General features: G+C 45.6%; 4 non-coding genes across 4 annotated transcripts; 2 read left to right on the top strand and 2 right to left on the bottom strand.

The window, feature by feature from the left end:
• Positions 1-8,054: 8,054 nt before the first annotated feature.
• On the top strand, positions 8,055-8,126 carry Trnac-gca (transfer RNA cysteine (anticodon GCA)). Its single transcript has one exon. It is a non-coding gene; the product is annotated as a tRNA-Cys (tRNA).
• Positions 8,127-9,021: 895 nt separating this feature from the next.
• Positions 9,022-9,093, top strand: Trnac-gca (transfer RNA cysteine (anticodon GCA)). Its single transcript has one exon. It is a non-coding gene; the product is annotated as a tRNA-Cys (tRNA).
• Positions 9,094-13,977: 4,884 nt separating this feature from the next.
• On the bottom strand, positions 13,978-14,049 carry Trnac-gca (transfer RNA cysteine (anticodon GCA)). The gene has a single exon. It is a non-coding gene; the product is annotated as a tRNA-Cys (tRNA).
• A 905-nt stretch (positions 14,050-14,954) lies between these two features.
• On the bottom strand, positions 14,955-15,026 carry Trnac-gca (transfer RNA cysteine (anticodon GCA)). Its single transcript has one exon. It is a non-coding gene; the product is annotated as a tRNA-Cys (tRNA).
• Between the last annotated feature and the right edge of the window lie 491 nt (positions 15,027-15,517).

The raw sequence follows: 15,517 nt of genomic DNA, 5'->3' as shown, positions 1-15,517 counted from the left end.
TAAAAGAGTTGAAAACAGGTACTCAGATACTTATTCACAAATGTTCATATTGTGTATTGTGAGCAGTACTCACAATAGCCTCACAAAAGTATGGAAGCAATCCAAATGTCCATCCATGGATAGATAAAACCTGAAAATGTCATGCTACAGAAAAGGAGCCACACAATACAATTATGTATAGTATGATTCTATTTTTAATGAAACACCTGGAATGGAAATCCACATGGACAGAAAACAGGTTGGTAGTTTCCAGGGCATTGCGTGTAAGGGAGTGGGAAGTGATTGCTAATACAGCAAGTGTTCTTCTGGGTTGAAGAACATCTTTGAAACCAGGGATCACAGATGGTTGCCGGCACTGTGAATGGACTGAACACCACTGAACTGCCCATTTTAGAAGACTTAGTTTCATGCCATGTGAATTTCACCTTGATTTAAAATAAACAGAGATGAGGCTACTGAAGAGAAGCCTTGGACCAGGCTGGCAGAGCTGGGGCACAGTGCCTGTGTGCAGGGCTGGCTTTGACTAGAAGCTGAGCAGGATAGATGGGCTCAGATGCTGGGAAGTGAGTAGATGCTCTGTTTTAGGTGGAGACAGCTTCTTGCATTGCCTGTGTTTTCTCAGTGCAGCCAGGAGTGAATTGAAGATGGAGGAGAAACTGCTGCAGGTTTGGAGAGAGAGGGAAAGCATGAAACACTGACCCAAGAGAGTAGGGATGACACTGGGCTGGGGTCAGCAGCAGCACTGGACCCCTGCAGCTTGAAGTGTCAGAAGTGAGAGTTGTCAAGACTAGGTTTTTCTCCAGCTAGATTCAAGAGTAGGTGCAGAGCAAGTAAAGAGACCGAACACAGAGAATGGCTTATGGCAGGGCCTGTTCAATAAAGAGCAAAGACATTAAGGGAGCATGGGAATTGGATTATGATGATAGGCACTGAGTGGATAAAGAGGAGATAGGAACTTGAGTGGATAGGAACAGTGATGAAGGGATGGACTATTATTTACACTAGAATGCCTTTCTTACACCCAAGAGAATATGTGTGCAGAGGTCTTGACTTCTTAGCGTTTTGGGATGGTTGTTTGTGGCTGAGGCATCTTGAGGCTCTATCTGGACATCATGGCCTTGGATATGCTGAGGATGTTCCTCAGAAGGATCTCATACTTAGAACTTGCCATTGTCTTCCATGCTATGGTGTAAGAAGGTCAAGAAGGCTAACACTCCATCTTGACCCTGGAACCCATGATTACTAGATGCTAGCATATCTGCTGTGTGTATGCCCACATAAACCAGGTACATATTCTTTTCTCTTGAGTCAGGACTTGTCCAGCAGAAGGGAAACTTCTGAGATTTGCTGCTCCACCTGGGCTGACCTTCTGGTGTACCCATGATCTGCTTCAGTATGGGTGTTATGCTTCTAAGTCAAATAATTATTAGAGAATGACTTATCTAGGCTTCCCTGAGTTTAGTTAAGATCCTGCCCCAGGATCAGGATCTGTCCCTGGTGCATGAGCAGGCTTCTGGGAATCCAGTGCCTGTGGTGTGATGCCTTGCACAGCTTTGGTGCAGTGGGAAGGGCCTTGGACCTGCCTAGGCTCAGTGTGCTGGGCTCTGCTGACTCCCCATGGGAGACCTTGATTTGGGGGATGTGGGCATTGGGGGTGGCTTGGGAGAGAGGGCTGGAGGGGGTGGGAGGAGGGAGGAGGGGGTATCTGTGGGTGGTATGTGAAGTGAGTAGAAAAATTCTTAATAAAGAAAAATGAAAAAAAAAGATCCTACCCCAAACTAAGACACAATTTGGGGAAGAATGAGAAGGAGCAGAGGGGAGAACATGGGCAACAAAGCTCCCAAATCATGGTGGAGATAGGGGTTGGGAGGGAAGAGAATGTTGTGACAAGTTCACTGCCAGTGAAGCTTACTGAAGATGTGGAGGAAGGGAGGGAGGGAAAGAGAGCAAGAGGGAGAGTGGAGGAAAGAGGTATCCTAGATCTTAGCAAAGGTATTTCAATCAGATGCCTCAGAATGGGCATAAAGAAAAACAAGATGCAAAGACTGTGCAGCGACACTTTCTGGGTACCGGTATGAGGATGAGGGCTATATGGAAGAAAAGGACCAAAAGGTGATAATTTGCTGTGAGATCAAATTTATTTATATTCAAAACTTTCTTAGGATTCATGTAAATTCTGTTCACGGGAAAGATGGTGTTACAATGCAGATAAGATGGTGTTTATTAGATATCCTCAGGAGGACTGATGATGTAGCTTAGGGGTTGAGAACCTGACTGCAGATTAGGAGGTCCCTAGTTCAAGTCTAGGTACCTCCAGTGAAGTTTACTTTTAGTGTACTACATACAGACAGTGCTTCTTCAGGTTGCCTCATGTCATTGTCCAGGTCAATGGGCACCAATAGAAGGTGATAGGGGAGAAATAGAGACAGACTAGGCAGGAAGGAGGTCAGTCTAATCATCCGTTGAGCTGGAGCCGTGGAATGTTTCAGAATCAGTAATGTGGCTCTAGAACATGGTCATGTTACTAAGCATCATGTGAACTTAGGCAAGCTTGCTGTCGTGGTCTTTTCTTTCAGTAATACAACATAGAAGTGCAGACTAAAATAATGTTTCCAGATGCGTCTGAGTTTCAGAATGATCTGAGTGGCTTGTGCACATTCCCGGATCCCATCTCCAGACTTTCTGATTTGTTAGGTCTGAACTGGGACCTGAGAAGTTTAACTTTTACTTCATTCTCTCGCATCGCTGAGACACCACATGATCTCCTGGGATAATAAATTTAGCATCCACTTTTGAAGTAGAGTCACCCACCATGCATTGTTATCAGTCTGAGATTTCTACCTACTGCATGGATTTGATAAGTAAATGTTCACACAAGTTAAAGCAAAGCAATATCATTTTCCCATACAAGCAGCAATGAATAACAGAACTCTGTGATTCATGGTGAGCAGGTATCCCAGGGTTCAGGAAACTTGCCCAGAGCAGATAGACTCTCACTTAGGCGTGTCCCACATTATATCACAGAGGCAGTAGCCCATCAGCCCTCTACTCTAGGGCTGTCCCTGTGGGGTTTGGGATCACTGAGCACTGCAGGATATACTGTTCTAGGAAGAATGGAAGCGAAGTCCAAGATGTTCCAGATAGTTCCTTGTCATCTGAGGGTGATACATCTGCAGCTGACTGTACAATTAGTCAGAACTATAAGCAAGGAAGAAGGAAAGATTATGGTCATCTAAGGCTGTCAGGGCACTTGCCCTGCATCACTGGCTCATTCTGAATGCATTACTGTTCAGAATAGCGTTACTGCCTCTTCAAGTGAATGTCTTTATCGTGTTAGGTTGCTGGGTAGAAGGACATTGGGGTTTGGTGAAGTAGAAGAGTAGGGGCAGGTTCAATTCATAATGGAGCCATTCCTACAGAGGGACAAAAGAAACACACACATTGTTGCTACAATCATGCTTATTAGAAACAACTGAACATGTGCCCAGGTCCAGATAAAGTAATCAGTGATTCAAATCTATGTGCCTTCAACCCCTTTAGTATTTTACTTGTGGAAATTCCATTTACCTTTGAATTCCAAGATGTTGGTGTTCTCCTGCGAGGGAAGAGGAGGAAGCAGATCGTTTATAAGCTTGTTAGAAAGCTTCCCAGCTTTTAGTAGCTGCGGGTGAGCTTCACTGGGGATGGATCTGTCCCCACCCCAGTGCTGATTCTTACATTCTCTCTCTCTCTCTCTCTCTCTCTCTCTCTCTCTCTCTCTCTCCCTCTCTCTCTCTCTCTCCCTCCCTCCCTCCCCCCTCTCTGTGGGTAGTCTTGTCTCAACACACATAGGCACCATCTTTGGATTAATAGGAACATTAACCCTGAATTTCCATTCACAAGGACATCTTAGCCTGTGGCAGTTTCTACATCCTGAGCTCTTCATAGAAAACTAAAGAACAAAAAAGGCGAGGGTATTTGAAGTAGCACCATGAGTTCTGGGAGGTTGCTGTCACCTAGGGAGCCTGCAAGGCACTTTGAGGCAGAAGGCTTGTAACTGCCCTCTGCTACTGCAGTTGGCCCTGTGTTCATGAACAGACTCTGTAATATGTGGGATGGTTACGCTTCCTCATCAGTTTGCCCAGATGTGGAATTGCATGAAAACACACTTTTGGGTGTGTCTGTAGGAATGTTTCCTGTAAGGTTTAACTGAAGAGGCATGTATGCCAGCTCATCCCGAGGGCTTGGGCCCAAGGCTGACTAAACAGTAAAGACTGACTAAGCAGTAGAAAATGAGGCGAGTACCACTATTCAGCTGTTTGTACTTCCTGACTGGATACAATGTGGCCATCTGTCTCACATTCCTGCTGCCGCGTCTGGCCCCTCCCCGTGAATGCACTTTATATCCTTGAGTTGTGAGCTAAAATGAATTCTCCCTCCATTGATTTGCTCCTGGTCAGGTATTTGGTCACAGCACCAAGGAAAGTAAGTACCTAGGCAACTGGTACCGAGGCATGGGGCTGTGGTGAGCTTGACCATGAGCTTCTTGGGCCTTTGGAACTGGTTTGCAGGAGGAATGTAGAAGAGTTTGGAGATGTGGTCTAGAGAAGCCCTATGATGCTATAGGCAGGGATCAGTGGACCGTTTCAGTGGGAGTTGAGAAGGTCTGATTCCTGAGAATAATGCAAAGAGGGAAGCCAAGTTCACGAGGTTCCAGGTGAGAACAGGAGAGCAGGAATTCTATCAGAAACATGGCTAGTGGCTATTCATTCTGGCAAATAATCTGGTTTTGCTCTGTGTCACCCTGTGTCCTGAGAACTTGAGTGAGGCTGAATTAAAAAGCAATGAACTTATCTGGTGGAAGAAATTTTAAGGTGAATGGAATTCAAGTTGGGTCATGTCACTGTTCATTGCTCTCATCCAGATGAATAGTAAGAGAGCGGCAAGTGGGACAGAGAAACAAAACGTGCAGTTTGTGAGGAAAAAAGTGTGATGGAGTTTAAAATTGCAGATGGGTAGAGTGGAAAAGCAGTGGAAAGACATTAGCACCACAGAGAAGAGCAGAGTGTTCTGCACAGGGACAACGGAACAGGTGCTCTGAGTGCCAGACCCCACTGCACAGGCTTAGATTGGGCAAATGCAAACTCATTTCAAAAGAAAGAGCCTGACCTGAAAATGGTATCTGTGGTTTCTTGCCTAGAAGCAACTGCGTAGGCAAGCATTTTCTCACATGTATCCCGGGAGGCACACAGAGGATGGAGCAACTTGTGGTCCAAACAGACAGACTACACCTGAGGCTGTCAGCAGAACTTGGAAGCATGGCTCATGTGCTTTTGCAGGCATGAAGGATACAAAAATTAGGTGGTCATTTAAGCTTGCACCAAGTTCCAGAAAGCTGTTGAGGCAGTCAATGTGTGGTAGGGTTGGATTCTCTGTAAGGAGGCCCTTAGATACCATTATGTAAAGCTGGGAAGCTGGGGCTGGAGATGGCTCAGCAGTTAAAAATACTGGCTGCTCTTGGTGAAGCCCCAGGTTTGATTTATAGCACCCACATGGCAGCTCACAACCACCTGTAGCTCTAGTTTCAGGGGATCCAATGCCATCTTCTGGCTTCTGTGGGCACTGTATACATATGGCACACAGACATACATGTAGGTAAACATTCATACATTTAAAATAAAATAAGCCTTTAAAAAATTAACACTGGGAAATTAAAGTTTAAATTGCAATGAAGACCCTGGGGTATAGAGAAGTCAGATTTATGGAATGACCACTCAGGAAAGCTGCAGGCAGAGACTTGAGCCAACCGAGACATAGTTTATATATGCTTCAGGGAGCAGAGTTGGGAATGTAATGCTGCCCAAGAGTGTTGGAGCATAGGTGACCATCATGAGCCTGGTACCAGAAATGGAGCTGAAGGTGTTTCCCTGTTGAGCTTCAGTCTTACTTGGGTCCAGTCTTTCCTTGCTGCACCCCCATTCCTCCCTTTTGGAACAGGAATGCTCATGCTGTCTGTTGTATGTGGTGGTGTGAGGGAGAATGGTCCTCATAGGCTTGTATATTTGAATGTTTGGCCCACAGTTGGTAAAACAGTTTGGAAAAGATTAGGAGTTGTGGTCTTGTTGAAGGAGGTGTGTCACTGGGTGTGGGCGTGGAGGCTTCAAAAGCCCACACCATTCCCAGTTAGCTCTCTGTCTCTGTCCCATGCTTGTGGATTGAAACATAAGCTCTCAGCTACCGCTCCAGTACCATACCTGCTTGCCTGCTGCCATGCTTTTCACCATGATGATCATGGACTAACCAACCCTCTGATACCATGAGCTCCCAATTAAATGTTTTCTTTTATAAATTGCCTTGGTCATGGTGTGTCTTCACAGCAATAGAACAGTAAGATTGCATATTGGAAGTATATAACCTCATAAAGAAAATACCTTGCTTCTCAGAAGAAACTTTGTGCAATGTTGAGATTGTTAAGGCTTTGGAGACTGACTAACGCTGCTGTGCATTATGACAGAAGCATGAGACTTTAGGAACCAGGGTGTAGTGTAAGGTTCATAGAGGGTGCAGTGTGGTACTTAATCTTGATTGTCAGTTTGGCTAGATGTGGAATCACCATCGAAACACAACTCTAGGTGTATCTATGAGGGTGTCTAAAATATAAGGTTGTCACTAGCTTCCAGGAAAGCAAAAGGCTCTACCCAAAATCTTAGCCCTACTTAACACCGTCTATATAATCCATGATATTATTACCTAATTATCCTGATAGAAATATAGAAGACAATTCAAACAAAAGTTGAGATAGCAATACATTTGAAAACGAGTATAGCGGAAGGCACATGACATACAATCCTTATGTACAAAAGTGAGTCAGTTACTGATGTCAAGACTGTATTAAATGAGACAGATCACAGAATGGTGATTTGATTTACTGGCACAGAGACAGACAGGAGGATACAGTCAGAATGGATCCATCTTAGAAGCAGGAAACAGATACAAAAAAAAGGGTTGTTTTTTTTTCTTGACAGGCTTTACAAATAACATTTGACCTCTAAATGTACTTGTGCAAGATCCCTTGATAAAAACAACACCACATTATCTTAGATACTGTTCTGTTGCTGAGAGGAGACACCACAATCAAGGCTGTGCATAAAAGGAAGCATTTCATTCAGTGCTTGCTCATGGTTTCAGAGGATTACTCCATGATGACCACTATAAGGAGTGTGGCAGCTGGCAGGAAGGCATGGTGCTGAGAGCCCACGTGGTCCTTAAGTTGAAAGCAGAGAGATTGATACTGGTCCTGCCTCAGGATCTTGAAGCCTCAAAGCCACCCCGCAGTAACACACGTCCAACACCTCCTAATCCTTCCCAAACAGTTTCAATAACTGGAGACCAAACATTCAAATATTTGAACCTACAGGAGCCGTTTTTACTGAAATAACCACAAAAGTCAGATTAAAACCATCTATGACTTGGGGATAGATTTGAAAGGCAATATAGAGCCCATAGCTTCAGAATTACCTAGTTCTAAAACAGAGGCCCTCTATATCTTCCTGCTCTGCTGTCTTCCTTATACTTCTCAGAGCTCCTCAATGACTCACTCAGGCCTGAAGACACATCTTCACCATCTAAGCAGCAACAACCCTCAGAGGCTAACACACAAATCATCCATGGTCTGGAGAGATGTCTTCACATGCAGGTACCACATATGTCTGAAAATACATTAGAGAGGGTCTCTTCACACCGAGGGCTTGTACTACTGAAGAATTCCTACATGTAAATTTAAAGACCCTTGTAGGAGCCTATGTTCTCCTGTCTCCATCTGTGCTATGTCCACAGGCTGAGACTGTGTGTGTGTGTGTGTGTGTGTGTGTGTGTGTGTGTGTATGGAGACACAGCCACAGGGGCAGAATTGGAGACACTGGGAACTGGAGAGGGACATGTCTGGGATGAGTTTATGGGAGCAGACAGCAGTGCTAGTGCAAAAAAAATATTTTGAGACAAGTAAAAACTAGAAGTGGTAGGAATGTTGGGTATGAAGAAGAAAGGCACTTTCTAAACACCTCTAGCATGGCGAAGGGGGTATAGCTCAGGGGTAGAGCATTTGACTGCAGATCAAGAGGTCCCTGGTTCAAATCCAGGTGCCCCCTGCCATAAGTTTACTTCTTTATGATTTTATCAATGGAGTTATCACACAACTCAGTCCTAAGTTTCTTCTGTTTATTCTACTTATGGTCCTCAGCAGAGCTGGGAGATATAGTCCAGCCTATCATGTGGATAGATGGCTGCCTCCACCTCTTCCTATAAGCTCCATGTCCCTCCTACTCTTATTAAGTGTCTCTATTCTTCCTGCACATATCTAGTTTCTCTGGTTTGGATGGGTTCTTAAAAAGAAGGCAAGGACTATGGTGGAGAATTCTTCTGGTTTTTCCAGGCACAGCAGCCATACAGACAGCCAGTGTCCAGCGACCAGAAAGGAAAGCCGAACCATAAATTATCTCCCTCCATGGCTGTAGTCAGAACTAAGGAGACAAATTCCAGAACCAGGCTGTCTGTGTGGGGTGGACCTTTCCCATGTGAGCTTCTTCCCCCTCCAGGGCCCACTGCTCACTTGCTTCATCCTCAAAGGCTAAAGCCTGGCTCAGCTGCTGTACCAGGAGAGAGGGATCCTGCAGTGTTGCTGCTGACAGGGCAGGTTAGGGCACTGTGAGAGACTCTGAGAGGCAGCCATTCTGTCTTCAGGGAAGGAGGAGAGGAGTGTCTGGGGGCCCAGGTGGAAGGCACTTGGCCAGTTCAGGAGCTAACCCAGGACAGCAGTGTGAAATGGGCTCAGGGTCTGCATTTCCTCCTGCTCCTCTCCATTTCCTTGGCTGATGGTGCTGATCAAGGATGGGCCTGGAAAGCTGCAGAGCTGAGGAAGGCATCTCACCAGTCAGGTCTGGCTGCTTCTGGAGAGTAGGTCTGAGTAGATCTGTAATTCACCTTTATAGTCAAACTATATTACCACACAAATGAAATTTATTAACTGGGCACACTGGTACAAGTGGGGGTATAGCTCAGGGGTAGAGCATTTGACTGCAGATCAAGAGGTCCCCGGTTCAAATCCGGGTGCCCCCTTATTTATGCTGGATTCTGGTCAATGACTTCCCAGGTTCATCTTAGGGAGGCCACCCACGAAGGTAGAAAGTCTTCATTAGCTGAAGTTTCTAGAAGCAATGCTTCTATGCCCCATTTACATCTGTGGGTTCCATTCTCAGTGACAATATAATCACCCACTGGTCCAAAGGCTGGAACCCACAAATTGCAGTAGTATAATGCACAGAGCTGACCTCTGACCTTTGCTGAGTCCTCTCTATCTTCTTGTTTTTCCCCATCTGTATTCTTTCCCTCATCCTCACAGGGACAGTAAGTTTTAATAGTCAATGTGATGCAGTGTATAATCACATGGAAATAAAGTCTCAATGAAGAACACAGTGTCTAGATCAGGTTGGCCTGTGTTCCTTGATGTTGGGGATTGTCTTGATGATTAAGTCAATTGATGTATGAAGACACAGCAGTGTTCCCTAGGCAGGGATCCTGGATTGTGTGAGTGTAGAAAGTGTGCTCAGCACTAACAAGCATGCATGCACTTATTTTTCTCTGCTGTTAATGGTAGATGTGATGTGACTAACAGCTTTAAGTCCCTGCTGCCTTGACTTCCCTGAAATAAGGGACTGTGTCCTGAAATTGAGAGCTAACACCAACCCTTTCCCTCACTTGCCTCTTGCCTGGGCATTTTATCACAGCAGCAGAAATGAGGATAGAATATACCTTCCTCTGGTGTCCCCTCTTAATGAGCAATGGTCTCAGTGTGGTCCAGAGCTGCCCATCCAGTGATGGACTGCATTCTGCATTCCAAGACTCTACTGGCAGGCTGAGACGGGGTGGGGGAGGGTCAGAATCTGAGGCTGTGCCAGCATGCACAAACACTACCTGTGGGCAAAGACTCTAGGAGGTACAGGACATCAGCCGAGGTTTCTGAACTTTTTAGTCACTAACTCACTACTGTCAGGTGTTGAAGAGATGCCAGCAGAGGAGTGCTCTCTGATTAGGAAGGTGAATTGTTCCTTTTGTAAGTCTGGCAGCATTAGGATGTCACCCAAACATCCACTGGGTTGTCTTGTTTGATTCCAAAGCACAGGCCCTGCAGAGTGCTCGCTGCTGGAAAGATGGTGAGGGAATACTTGAGCATGGGTGGAATGGCTGTCGTGATGACCCAAAAGGCATAAAAACATATAGTTGAGCTTACAAAGGTGGAGGATATTTCAGAGTAAAGTGATGACTGTGTGAGCGATTTGTGACAGGCTGAATTTGCCACTGATTCTATGAGAAGTATTTGAGTGCCCATGAGAACTGACTGGTTATGAAGAGAATTCAGAGACAATGGCAGATAGACTTTGCTGTTGGAAAAAGTGAAGCTGATGTGTCTCATGATAGGAGCCCTTGACTAAATCAGTTCACAGTAGGAAGAAAACCCTGAGCCTTCCAGTTACATAATCCTTGGCTGTGTGGCTTGTTTACCCCTTGTGAAGAATGATTTGGCTAAAGTGATACATAAGAAATTCTCTTAGATGGGAAAAGAGTGTCCCACGGAAACCCTGCCATCCAAAAGTGTACCACTGACTGAGTTGCATTGTGACCGTGGCTTTTGAAAAATGGGATAAAATTATTAGGACACAACACATTTCTTGTGGTAGCTCTGTTGACAAGCTCTGATTCCCACATCTGTTCCCCACACCCATCAGGTACTGACCGAGGAGAAGGCAGAGTCTCTGTCTTATTATAGGAATTCACATTATGATTCCTGGTGGAAAAGAACCTTTGAGATAAAGTGGCCTCTAGGGCTCAGAGTGTGCTTTATATAATGTACCTATATTATGGGATGCACAGGCATGGCAAACAAGGTGAAATACCGAGAATACTCTCTCAATCCATGAGAGTACAACCCATAATAGAATGTTTGACAGCAGGCTAAGGTTCTGAGTTCAAATCCCGGTGCTTCCAACTGCTGTTTCCCTTCATTTGAAAGCCTAAAATTGGCATCTCTCATTAGTGTTCTGCTCACTGGTCACCTCCAACACTGTCCCTCCTAGGGCGCTGTCGGTGTCTTTGGGGAGGGACATCAGATATCAATCATAAGTGAGGTCCCATCGATGGTTAATGACCTGTGTCTGTTTCAGAAGTTCTTCATTAGTGGCTCCATAACCTTGCACTGTAGAGGGATGTCCTGAATCAGAGGCTGTCCAGGAGTTCTGATGCAGAGTCAGTGGGTCAGTGTGTCCCACTCTTAACACTGTGCAGCACCAACATGTCCTTCAGTTTTTTCTTAATTTTGTGTATATGGCTGTTTTTCCTGCGTGTGTGTCTGTACTACACATGACTACCTGGTGCCCAAGCAGCACAGAGAGCATGTCAGACCTCCTGGAGCTGGAGTTAGACACGGTGGTTAGCTGTCAAGTTGGGTGCCAGGAATCATACCTGGGTCCTCTGCAAGAGCAACATGTGTTTGTAAGCATTGAGCTCTGGCTCCAGCATCCAGCCCTTGAGTCCTGTCTCCCTTTTCCTTCCTTCAGTTTTGTCTCTTCTTGGTGGGCATTTCTGCTATGCTGGTTTCTTTTTTCTTACTGTCCTCCTCAGCCTACAAATCCTCTGTCCAAGGACTAAAAGTCCCCAGTGATATGTGACAAAGTGACTCTACTTGTAGCCTCAGAAACCAGAACAAAGGCGGCCTTCTCCCTTATCCTGGTCACTGTAGCCTACCAGGCTCCCCTCTACTTCACACAGAGTGTGGGGAGAAGACTCAGATGTGTGGGATTCACCCCACAGAGGGCAGGGATGTGTCACCACCCATCTGCTTGCTGAGCAGTGTAAGGTGTCTGCCAGCTGGCTGAGTGTGTACCTTGGGTCCCACATTTTCAGGTGACCAAGTCTTCATTTATATTTGCAAGACAGAGTGAGTTCTCTAGTCCTAGTCCATGGTGGTTTCAGTAGAAAGAACCAGTATCTGATTCTTGAACCATCTGTGGAAGCCAGCACAGCAAGTGGGCAGGGGAAATGACTCTAAACATAGTGGGTCAGGAGTGTGCTGCCTTCTGTCTACACTGGAGAACTCCAGTTGATTCTCCAGAGCTGGGGAATGGGGATCCCAGACTGTTGAGGTGAAGCACACAGTCTCCTGCATTCTAGGCTGCTTGTTGGCCTGGTAGGCATCCAATGGTGGCCGTTGACTGGCACCTCTTATAACTGGTCAGGATCTGCACTGTGGCAACAATGCTTCAGCATTTTAAGTTTCGCTCCACAAAGCAGAATTACCCTCGAATATTCAAACTTTTTCCATACAGCATTTGCCGCAGCGCCACGTGTAGCTGCAGCAGACCTGGCAGCTCTGGAGCATCAGGAGGTACCACGGACAGCTCCACAGCCTCCACTGTGCTGAAGACAGAGAAGGAAGATGACTACCCAGCACTGTGCAGAGCTCTCAGCTAATTCTGCCAAGTGACCAAGATTGTATAAAACCAAAAATGAAAATAAAAATCAAATTCCCACAACGCTGTCTAGTGAGGTGGCTCAGCAGGCATTAGCTCTTGCTGCACAAGCCTGAGAATCTCGGTTTGGATACATGCACATATATGTATATCCTATATGAAAAAAGATGTGGGGTCACATGTATGTACTCCAAGCACTCCTAAGGAAAGATGGGAGCTGGAGGCAGGAGATTTTTTTCCTGAAGCTCACAGCCTGTTAACCTGGAGTGTGCAGCCTAGTTTTTAGTAATAGGATGTACTCTGCTTCAAATAAAACCGAAGGTGAAGTGTGACACCTCAGGCTTTCCTCTGACCTCCTCACATACTCCATGGCATACACATGCACTGATGTACAAATACACCATACATGCACACGCACAGACAAATACACACACACACACACACACACACACACACACACACACACACACACACAATCACTGATGTAGGAAGTTTACAATGTCCCCCTCTCTCTCAAATACTGATTTTCATTAGTGGTGAGACAGGTTGCCTCGGGCACTGGAGGTGAAAAGTCACTGAGTATCCTTGAGTGAGGCAGTGCATAGATATGGTGCTAATGAGGTGAGTATGCACAGGTACAAGGTCATAAATCACTGGCAAACACTTTCCAGCTGGAACAAAGCTAGCCAACAGAGAGGAAGCTTCCAACTTGATCCCCCAAGTGCTGTGACTAGTTTGTGTGGTGTCTTCAGCAATAGAGTTTTGTAAGCAAGTTCTGGTGAGTGTCTGAAAGCAATGACAATAGCCTGTATTGTCCTAGGGCCTCTGGGACACCAGAGTTTAATTGGAATTGCCCCACACAGGGGATTATGCTCATCTGAGAAGCTATAGATGACCAAATAAAACATCCAGTTCTGGGCAGGGATACCTCCCTTTGAGTTGTTGGTCAGGAGTGTGCTGGAGCTCTGCCCAACCATGTTCCTTATTGTCTCCTAGTGTCAAGGAGTGCCGTTGACAGGTTACTGCCATGGTGATTTCTTGTCCTGTAAGCATCACCTGCTCCTTGTAGCCCAGGTTTTTAAGATATTCCCTTTGGTCTTAGATTTTTTTGACATTTGCTACTGAGTTTATTTTTCATCCATTGTGCCTAGTACTTACCAAATCTGATAGAAGCCATATCTCCCTTGATGGTAAATTTTCTAGTATTTGTCCTTCCATCATTTTCTGTTTCTGGTCATCGTGGTAATGGGGGGTAGAGTGTGGATTCAGTCACGAGTGTTGGGCCCTTTGGTGAGAGTTCTGTTAAGAGGCTAAGTCATCCTCTCATAGGACATCAAATTATTCTGTATTATGCTACCCAGAGTGGGGAGCTCTGGAGTTTATTCAATAAACTTCAACTAATGGAGACCTCTTAGCTTCACTGAAGTCTTCCTCAAGGTGCATATGGTGAATTAATAACCAAAATCAAATTTAAGCAAGGGGGCACCTGGATTTGAACCAGGGACCTCTTGATCTGCAGTCAAATGCTCTACCCCTGAGCTATACCCCCACTTATAGGTAAGGTAACCTCTCATTAGCATCTCTTCAACCTTGGCACCACACCCAGGCTTCCTACGTGTTCACGATCAACTGGTTCCTCATAACGATCTTGACCTGGCAAGCTTTTTCTATTAAAGTCTGCCCTCTATCCTTCTCTCCAACCTTAGTCAGGCCATCTCAATGTCCATTCTCTCATGTGTGTCAAAGACATCAGCTTTGGACATGAAAAGGACACTTGACTGTGGTGTTTTCCTTAAGTTCACACTCAATTTTCCTTAAGTGGCCAAGACAAGAGCTGATGGTTCTGGATTTTCAGTGGTCCAAACCTTTTGCATAAGAGAACTTTATCTGTACTCAAAGGTATCAGGAGGGTGCCCTTTACTTCCCTCCATCATTTATTCACTAAATAAACACACATGGAGCTTCCTATGTTCTGGTCACTATCAGCCATGCTGAGGACACAAAGTGAGGTCAGCCATTCCTCAGAGTCTTAGTCTAAATAGGAGACAAATTCACGGATCCAAGTCTTTCCTCAGAAGAAGCAGGAGCCAAAGCATAGGCTAGGGGAAATAGCATGTAAGGAGTGTCCTTTCTGGGGGTCAGGAGTGACTTCCTGAGGGATTGACTATGGAAAGTTGCCAGAGGGAGAATCCTGCTCTCATCTTCCTAGGACTCTTCCAGGCTGATTTCCTGCACTGACTGAGCCATACAGAGCCTTGGAGGCCAGAGTGTGTCACAATGTAAGCGTGACCTGGATGGTTCTCACAATGAGTCCTGTAGTAGCTTCTCTCAGAGAAGAAAACAGGGGCCAGGCCTGAGCAGAATACAGAGCACAGGAGAACACAGTGCATTAGTTGGCTCTGTGTTAACCAATACTTCAGATTTGGTCTCTTGTATCTAAAAGAGACACTAGAAAGGGGGCACCCGGATTTGAACCGGGGACCTCTTGATCTGCAGTCAAATGCTCTACCCCTGAGCTATGCCCCCTTCTGCTTTACATATATCTGATATACATCTCTGAACCTGTATGTTCACTCCCTGACATCTGTACTTTCTAGTACTCTGCTGTCATCTGCTTTCTCCTATGAGGCCCAGTCCTGAGCCAGCTGCACACCTGTGTGCCTCCTCCTCATGACCAACACCCTCCTGTCCTAGTTCACAGATGTGACAGAAGCACTAATGTCGGAAGTCTGCATTCAGCTCATCCTCCACACCCATCTGGAGAACCAAGCTCATGGGTTGGGTGTTAAGTAATTGATAGCTTCTGGGAGAGGGAAAATAGTTTTCTCTAAGGTATGGCGTCTGGTAAGTCACTGATGTTCCAGTGGATGACCCCACACCCAGAAGCATATGGCTAGCTCACATTCGAGGACATAAACCTAGGGGTGTAGATGTAGGATGGATCTGGGACAAGGAATTAAGTAAAGGAGTTGAGAGTGAATATATCAAAATACATTGTATGAAATTCTCCAAGAACT

Source organism: Peromyscus eremicus, chromosome 3, assembly GCF_949786415.1.
Source record: "Peromyscus eremicus chromosome 3, PerEre_H2_v1, whole genome shotgun sequence".
Taxonomy (NCBI): Eukaryota; Metazoa; Chordata; class Mammalia; order Rodentia; family Cricetidae; genus Peromyscus; species Peromyscus eremicus.
Note: the sequence above shows the minus strand (reverse complement) of the source record. Positions and strands in the feature narration are given on the sequence as shown.